Genomic DNA, 7681 nt, shown 5'->3' on the forward strand with positions numbered 1-7681 from the left:
TGCCTTCCAGCACAGACTCTGTTTAGCTGTGCCTCACAGTTACAGTGCTCTGGACAGTCATACAAATGCTTGTCTGTACACTCTATGTGTAAACATGAATTCTTAGTTAAGCTTACAAACTATCATATGCTCGGCTGAGCAAAACATGCCTTATAACTCCATTTTGACCATTCTTTGTAACAGCCTAGAGGTCAGGTTCAAGTTTCAAATTCTTGGCCCCGCAGTGCTCTGTACCTAGGAATGTGGTTAAGGGATCCTGGGCCCATGTGCCGAGCTTGTAGCCATTTTGTTTCTGCCTAGAAGAACAGACGTCATGTTACTCATTCATGGTTTCCACTACCCATACGTTGAGATTGGTCCACTATAGCCCAAGAACAATCTCTGCCACCTATGTGAGAACATCCTGGTGCTATGACCTGCCCTTAAGAGGAAAGTAACTCGATGCCATTGGGACTCAGAAAACGGAGTCCACATACCACCTGCTGCGGAGGTTTGACACATGGGTTCTAGGTGGTCATGCTTCCCTGATTAAGAGGCTTAGAGGCACTGTGGGGAAAATGTTGTTCCGTTCTCTTTTGTTACTCTTAAAGGCTAAGTGTTCATCAGGCTTGTTATCAAGCCTCATAGACTTCTTATTTTATACCTAATAATTATAGCCTTTGTTTTTCTCTTTTTCAATAGATATGCATCTTTCTTGCTACCAAGGTATAGTGGATAATTTCATGTATCAATTTGAGTAGCCTAAGGGATACCCAGATACGTGATAAAATTTTATTTCTAGGTACATCTGTGAGAGTATTTCTGGAAGGAATTATTATCATTGAACCAATAGATCAAATTGTAAAATAAAACTAAATAAACAATAACATTAAAAATCTGACCCACTATCCACCCTCACTAATATGGATCAGTTAATACACTGAAAGCTCTAAAAAGAATAAAGGGGAGGGGAAGGGCAAAACCTCTCTCCTTGAGTTAAGATGCCCACATTCTTCTGTCCTTGACCACTCTATCCATGGTCATGTCATCCTTACTGCCAGTATCCTCAGGCATTCATATTGTGTCCATAAGGTACTTATAACAGTGGCCCCATCTTCTAAGCCTTAAGACCTGGACTGAATTATACTAGTGGCTTTATTGGCCTCCAGCTTACTTTTTGACTTCTAATATTACATGATTCAATTTCAACAATAAGCCCTCTTGTTCATCTGAAGAACAGTGTCTATGAATGGAAATACAAATATGAGTGGACAAGACAGGCAAAAATTCCTTTATTACAGAACTTACATTCTAGCGAGAGGATATGATGAATGAGATGTGTCAGTTTTAAATATGATCTCGAATTGTTTGCTGCTCTGTCAGTATGAAGCAGCATCATTTTCTACTCCTTTGAACTTTGCTGGTTCATAGTATCCAACAGAAGTAATGGCGATGCTCTGTGACTTTGAAGACCATATCAAAGGTCTTGATCACTGTCGACCTCAGACACCCACAGAACTATTAGTGATAATGGGGTAGACAACTACGATGAGACAGTTGTTTATGTTGGGCGTGGGGAGCAGCTACATGTTATATTCAGTTATATACTCCATCCTTTAGGGCAGTAACAAGACATGGACAAGAAGACAGCTTGAAAGTGGGTTCTCTACTTTCAAGATGTTACTGTCCCAGCCATTCCAGTTACTATTGCCCGAGCTTTTGTTCCCACCGGCAAGAACACGCTCAGGACAACCAGAATCTTCTGCGGCAAAAGCTTTATTGCTTACTTCTTCAGGAGCAAGAGAGAAAATGGCAAAACCCCGTCCCTTTTAAGGAGAATTATCCTCTGCCTAGGACGTGTCGCTCCCTGATTGGCTGCAGCCCATTGGCCGAGTTGTCGTCACGGGGAAGGCAGAGCACATGGAGTGAAGAACTACCCCTGGCACATGGGCAGATTATTTGTATACTACTTAGAACACAGGATGTCAGTGCCATCTTGTAACAGTGAATGTGAGGGCGGCTCCCCACAAGTTACTCCTCAGCTGAATGGTCAGATATCAGGAAACAGAGATCATCATATATTTTTACTCTGTCCAATATGAATTCACAGAGTTCTGAACAGACAAGGACATCAGTGTTCCTTGCACTAAGTTTTGAGAAATGCCGAATAATAGCCCCTACATTGATGCTGAGCTCAGCACTTCAGATTCAATTTAGTGCATTCAGATGCCTCTTGCTACTTCATTTGAGTGTCCAAATGGTCATCTCAAAATCAATTTCCAGGGGAATTATTGATTTCTTCTACTCCTGGACCAAACAACAAAACAAACCACCACCATCACCACCAGAATGTACCTGCTTCTGTTTAGACTTTCAGTAAATGCCATGACTCCCAATCGAGTTGCAAGGCTCTTTTTCTACCACTGGCCATATCTAATCTATTAGTAAATCCTGCTGTTTCCTTAATAAAAATAGATCTCCAGTCTGTGCATTTCTCCACATCTTCTCTACCTGCATGCAAGCTCTCCTGGCACTGTCTCTTAGCTGGAACAACTCTCCTGACATCCAGAGAATGCTTTTCATTCAGCACCCAAGAAATGTACACCAGGATCCCTAGGTTTGGACAGTACAGCTCAGTGAATGGGTGTACACATAATTGCTCCACACTTCCGCAGTCCTTTAATAGTAATAAATCTTAGGCATGGAACTAGAAAAACTAAAACAGCAAACCTGTGATCACATACAAAATATGTATGACCAGAAAAGAAAATAGAGTAGTATGTATACTTGAGCACACACACACACACACACACACACACACACACACACACACACAAATGCCCACACACATGCATGAGCACAGAAGTCCACACATACACAAATACACACACACACTTATTTTAGTGTATGTTTCCCCAAAGCTTGATAATATGCAGCCATTTTGAAGCTAAGATGATGTAATGACTTATAGGAGACCTTGGTCTGCAGTCATGAGAGCAAAATAAGCAATACATACTAGGCAGCTCAGTGTGTGACCATGGAAATGACACTCTCCCTTGTGGATGGAAAGAAGACAGACTGAGCCCATCACCCCAGATTCTAGTCTAGACCCCTTTTCCTAGTTAAGCATGATCTTAAAAATGTTGAAGTGCCTAAGAGAACGAAATTAGACTGAGTTAGGGACCTGTCAGCAGTGCTACTGTTCGGGAGTCAGCCACGGTCCTGGAAAGAGTCCCGGAGCCTTCTTTACTTGCCACTCTGAACTGGAAGGAGCTCTTTCTTTGATCTGCCAGCTCCTTCTCTATTTGAGGTGATGTCACAGCCTTACATGGCTCCGCGGGTCTTGGAACCTTGTCTAGAGGTGGCAAGGAAATAAAGAAAGGATAGATGTTTAATAAAAACAACAGAAATGTGGGCACAGAAAAGCTGGGATCAAGTGGCCAGAGCACTCTGATAGAGAAGCCATGGCGACCCAGAAGCTCAGGTTGTTATATATGCTGAGTTGACCAGCGAGCTGGGGTTGTTGCCAACTTCTGAAGAAGGAGACAGGGTTGATGGGATACAGCTGAATCAGGTAGGAAGGTTTTTATAATCTCAATGGGAGCAGTCTCTGTAGGGGAAGCAGCTCTAGGTGTGTAGCATTTCGGGCATACATTTTCCAATATGAAGGCATGAGGGAACGACAGTAGACATTTTCAACACACACTAGCAACATTTGCACTCAGGCTGGAGGCTGAAGGCTGGAGGCTGGAGGAAGGTTTTTGACATGGTCAGCTCCTGTTAAAGCCACACACCCACTCAGGACTTCACACACTGAAGGATTCCTGTTCTTCCCATAGGTTAAATAGATGATTTTTTTTTTCCTATTAGAGTCTTCCTAGGAAAGTACTTCAACAACAACAACAACAACAACAACAACAACAACAACAACAACACACATGCACATGTGTGAAGAAACACTCCTTTCATTCATATCAGAGCTTGAGGGAGGACTTGGGCACTGACAGAATGACCCCTTTGGCCACTTGAGGATTTGGGGCGGGGCACAAGTTCAGATACCAATGAAACCATATCATTAGAAAGAAGAGCCCATGGAGGGGCTATCCAATAATAGCCATGTGGGCCAGTGAGGCATGAGAGGCAACTATTGCTGAGGGAGAAGTTACAAAGAGCTTTACAGGAGACACCAGCCTCTGACAAATCGAGTGAGTGCTAGAAATTGCAAGAAAGGAAAGATCTGAATCCTGTCATTTGTGTGTGGTAGCCACTGAATCTGTAGCATCCAGAACAAGGTATCAAAGTAGCAGTCCCTGCCAAATAAATGTGTAAGTTCTGGAGCATTTATTTCAGGCAATATTGGAGACTCATATAGAAGAAAACACAAAGTTTTCAGGTTTAAGGTGTAGGCCTAAATGTAGAAGATATTCCAGCAGTCCCCTCCCCCTACATGGTGTGCAGGGGATGATTCTTGTGTCACTGGACTCAAACTGCCATGTGATTTCCTGCACACTGAATGGTCTGCATTAATAGGCTGTCATAGGATGCTGCTGCATTAGCAACTGTAAGAAGAGATACCATAACATGTGATTTGTATTTTGGCGGCATTCACACTTCTGGAAAGCCAACAGCCATCCTCACAAAAGGACTAAGGTAATTTTCCTGTGAAAAGATGCAAATAGTTTGGAATTGAAACCTCTTCCAATAGCCAGAAAGCATGTGAGGTTGTTGGCCAGGCAAGGCTTTCAGGAGTTGGGAGAGAAGACAGCTTCTCAACGACACAGTGTAAAATTTTGAAATGCTAATATTTTGACAAATAGTCCTTAAGTTGCTTATTGTTGCTTAGTTAGAACTAAAGCAAACCAGCAGCTTGGGGCCCTAAACTAGCCCCCAAAGATGATGGGTAAACCACATCCAGGCCATCAAACTCGCCGTGCCATCCTAACTCACAGCTACGTAAAACTGAAAGATAAATTCATAAGGAGAAGTGTATTGCAGACATTCATCTTGAGTTTGTGGCCACAAACTCTTAACCGATCAAAATGGTTAGACCAGTGTTAATACTTTTGACCGTTTCTTCCGTGATTGGTCGAAGGGCTGAAGCAGTTTTCCTGCCTATCACTCATGCCATCCAGGGCAGTGTGCCATCTTTATGCCCACCTCAGTAAAAGGTTCTGGGGATGAATGGATGAAGACTGGTTACAACTGGCTTTAATTTCTTTTCCTGGTCTAACCTGCCTTGCTCTTTGATATTCTGCTCTCTTACTGCTCTCCCCTTTCCTTAAAGCTTGCTTAACCTTCCTTCAAGTCTCTCTCTGATTCTTTATCTGAAAAGGTGTTCTAGGGGAAGTATCTATAACCCTAGGGCACCTCACCTAGGGACCAAGGTGACTTTTTTGCTATCAGTTAACAGCAGTTGTTACCAGCTTCTTGAGTGAGTCATCATAGAAGCAGAGCCTTTCTATCCCAGTCAGACCTTCAGCTCACACCTAGCCTATATCTTAGTGTGAGACCCAAGAAGAACTTCCCTGCTAAGCCTGACCCGGATTTGTGACCCAAATAAAGTGTATGGGGGTAATAAACTTGTAATATTTAAGCCCCTACAACAGTAAGACAACCAGTTGGGGATAACCAATACAGACCTTGTAACCCAAATAAACTCAGACAGGATGTGCCTTCTCCCAGATTCTATGAATTCCATATTTTTTTTATTGGTTTAAATTCCAGTAGGCTGAGATGACTGAGTTCTGCTTCAGGAGGCTATAAAAGGCTATGTTCATAAATATGGCAAGAGGAGTCTAAGACAGGAGGAGGAAACTGTACACACTTTTCAATCCTCTACTTGTGTCAAATGTATTACTGTCCCATTGTTTAAAATAAAAGACCAAATGTAGTCATCTGGTGAGGTAAAGATACACAAGGGCATGATGCGGGCAATTGAGACACTAGGGTTATCGATACTGTTTAATTTCTATAGATGTTAAATCCAATTTAATTTATTCTACTATTTATAATATTTAAAGTTTATTTTAATGTGTATTTATGCTTTGTCTTCATGTATGTCTCTGTACCCCAGAAAGAGGGCATTGGGCATAGATTTGCAGATAGGTGTGAGCTATCATGTGGGCTCTGGGAATTAAACCCAGGTCCTCTGGAAAAATAGCCAGTGTTCTTAAGTGCAGAACCATATCTCCATCATTAATTTTCTTTCATTTTCAATCAACAAATCCGTACATATAATGTTTAAAGTCCTTAACAGTCCATCCCACCAATATTCATATCAAAATCTCTTGGAGTTGTTTTCTTGCTACACTCTCCATAAGTTTTGATGTGCTACCTGCTAATAAAATCTGAGTACTTACAAATATGATTTAAAAAAAAATTCCATTACACCGTTGTCTTAGAGCTGTAATCTACTTTTCTAACACACACAAGTTCCTTCCTGCTTGCTTCTAAGAGCAGCACTGAGAAACAAAGATGAAAACCACCTGCTACCAGAAACCCACAATTATTTTTCTCTGTACTAGAAGGTGCCTCTGTCCCCTCAGTTCCTGGTCAATGTCTGCCCTTTGAAATGGAGCCTCCAGAAGTGATTTCATACTGAGTTGTGTTTAGACAACATTTTCTACCTGCCAGGATACAATGAATCTAATGTATATTCCTGCTTTTTATATTTTTATTTAATGGTTTTAAACTTATTTTAATCTATTTCCAGTGTATTAAAAGGAAACACAATAGTACATAAACACTAGGAAACAGACTGAAGCAACACTTGACAGTGTTTTGAAGTAAAGTTGTCTAGAGGTTTCCTTGCATTGCTTGCCATTACAGGAGGTTGATCTGTTATAGAACCTTCCAGAAAAAGTACCATGGGTGGTAGTGGCCTTGTATGTTGTTGGATATTCATAGGAAGTATGGCATCTTTCTTCTCGGAAGGCTTTGTGAGCTCCAAAGGTGTGAGATTTGGCCTGTTTTCACACGGAGTGTGAGAACCTGTCAGTACTTTAACAAATGGTACCAGGAGATGTAGATAAGAATTTTCAGTAACTTGAGCCTTCAGAGCCAGTGATTGTCAGTTTTGTTGAAGCAAGCATTTCCTCTGAGGTTCTAGGGATGCTGTGTTTTGAGTTAGAGGCCCTCAGTCCAGTGGAGCTGTTCAGACACACCTATCTCCTTCCATCCTCATCCACCTGGGAAGTCTGGTGAAGCCATGATGGAAGAGGACAAACAATATCCACTCAAAGACTGCATAATCTACTCTCCCCACATTTCTCCTACACCCTGCTGAGTGTTCCCCGCTGTTCATTAAGGCCTTCATTTCTTCTTTGGCATTACACTTCCAGGTAGATGACATCATATGGATTGGGTCCACTGTCTTATTGGTTGCAGAAGAATCTAGGATTTAACATGCAGTCAAGACTGTCTTAAGAAAATCTATGAATCAGTTAACTGTTGCCAGGTAACAAACTACCACAGTATTCAGATGTTTCAAATTGATAGTTCTCAAATTTTCTGATGCTGTGACACTTTAACACAATTTCTCATGCTCTGGTGACCCCCAAACATAAAATGACTTCATTACTACTTCACAACTGTAATTTTTCTACTGTTGTGAACTGTAATGTAAATATCTGATATGCAGGATATCTGATATGCGACTCTAAAGGGGGTTGCAACCCACAGGTTGAGAACCCCCATTTTAAAC

The sequence above is a fragment of the Mus musculus genome, chromosome 2 (assembly GCF_000001635.26).
Source record: "Mus musculus strain C57BL/6J chromosome 2, GRCm38.p6 C57BL/6J".
NCBI classification, from domain to species: Eukaryota; Metazoa; Chordata; class Mammalia; order Rodentia; family Muridae; genus Mus; species Mus musculus.